Source organism: Octopus bimaculoides, chromosome 29 (genome assembly GCF_046866305.1).
Source record: "Octopus bimaculoides isolate indiv1 chromosome 29, ASM4686630v1, whole genome shotgun sequence".
Lineage (NCBI taxonomy): Eukaryota > Metazoa > Mollusca > Cephalopoda > Octopoda > Octopodidae > Octopus > Octopus bimaculoides.
This window is the reverse complement of record NC_142956.1, coordinates 162,372-164,417: the sequence shown is the minus strand read 5'-3', so window position 1 is coordinate 164,417 and position 2,046 is coordinate 162,372.

The window sequence follows — 2,046 nt, the reverse complement described above, 5'->3', positions numbered from 1 at the left end:
CATGTGTGCTTGGCATGTGTGTGTCTAGACACAATTGTCTATATATATATATTTATATGTATACATGTGTATATATATTTATATGTTTACATGTGTATATATCTATCTATCTATATATATATATATATATATATAATATCTGTATATATATGTATATGCATATTTATGTATGTGTGTGTGTATATATCTATCTATCTCTTTATTTTTATGTTCGTTATTTCATGTTATACAAAATCATTTCCATATGACCCTGATTAATTACTCAATACTTATTCTAGAGTATATATTTAAAGTATTTTTACAGGGAAAAGGTTAACAGTGACCTCAAAGTTTTGCCCTATTTCCCTTCTGTCTGTTGTTAGTAAGCAAGCCAAAACTTCAAAGTTACTGTCAACATTTTCCTTTTAAAAACTTATACATACATATATATATTGTATATGTATGTATGTGTGCGTGCATGTATATAATATATTTGTTTAAAAATGAAGCAGTCCAACCAGCCAACGAAGCTGTTATGAGGAACAACAGTCTTGGAGGGGGGGGGTGAAAGACTTGCTGAAGACTTCAATGTGTGGCATCCCCTCCACCCCCTGCTGAACTGCAGACGAGATCCTTTGCTGTGCATTTTTTTTAGTTTTTTTTTTTCCCATTCATGTGATGCTGTTTGGTTTTTATATTTTTGAATTATATTTTGTGTGGGTTGTCTGCTGTGGGACACCTGAAGCATTGTGGGATATGGGGGGGGGAGTGCGGTTGTGGGAATGCAAAGGTGCTCGTGCAGTACAAATAGTGGAGCATGTCTGTGAGAACCGTGGGTTGTGGAGGGAGTGTGTGTGGAGGGTTTGCATGTCGAATGACCAGAGGAATTATGGGATGTGGGGGTCTCGGGTTATTGTGGGAAATATTTGGGGTGGAATTATGCATGCCTTTTATATCTCTGAAATGAAGAGGAAATTGTGGGGGGCTGTGGCTGGGAGACTGATGGTCGGTTGATGGCATAGTCATGGATGGATTGGTGTTTCTGTTGTTGGCCACCTCCTCCTCCTCCTCCTGAAAATACAATGGAAACTTCTCTTTTCTTTTCTTTATCTTCAAAAGTATTCATATATTTCGACAGGGATTCCAAGAAGCCATAAGTCTGGGTGGTGGGTCATTGATGGACGTCTGTAGTGTTACCTCTCTATATGTATGTATATCTTCTTTTCTTCTTTTACTTGTTTCAGTCATTTGACTGTGGCCATGCTGGAGCACCACAAATCGACCCCAGGACTTATTCTTTGTAAGCCTAGTACTTATTCCGATTTTTCTGAGGTCAACACTCACAAAAGCACTGACCGTGAACTCTCTCTCTCTCTCTCTCTCTCTTGCACGGACCTAGGGAGGGTGAAGTATTTTGGCAGTGTAGTATAAATTCTTTGCCTCTGGGATGGAACCCTAATCCCTCTAAGGCAGTGCTTCCCAACCTTTTCACTACCAAGGAACCCTTTCATTTAAATGAGTTATCCAACAGACCCCATGATATTGAAAGGTCTGTCAGCTTAAAATGGACTGTGGCAGCATAGATATACCCCGCAGAAACTTGACAAAGATGACCGGTCACTCTCCACCTGGATATGACACCAGGCTATTACAGATTGGTTGGCATTGTGTGCTCTGCCCCACGTTTCCTCAGAATCCCTTGGTTCTTCACTAGAAACTTTGGGTTAAAACAGATGAATATGATATAAATATAAATATATACACACACACATCTGTATTGACCAGACAATCATGTTGTACATCACTGGTCACAATGTGCTTCCAATTCCGTTCTGATTGCACCATTCTCTTCCATTCTGGCCTGAATCATTCAACTAAACATCTCGATTCATTTTTGTATTTTTGCGTTCAGCTAAAATAGAGACACAATTCCTCATTCAACTGAAGAATTACTACTTCTCGTGGAGGACAGGGTTCATTGTACTTTAACAAAGGAGAGAGAGAGAGGTGACAGTGACTTCGAAGTTTTGGCTTGTTTACCTTCATCAGAATGTCCAAAACTTTAGC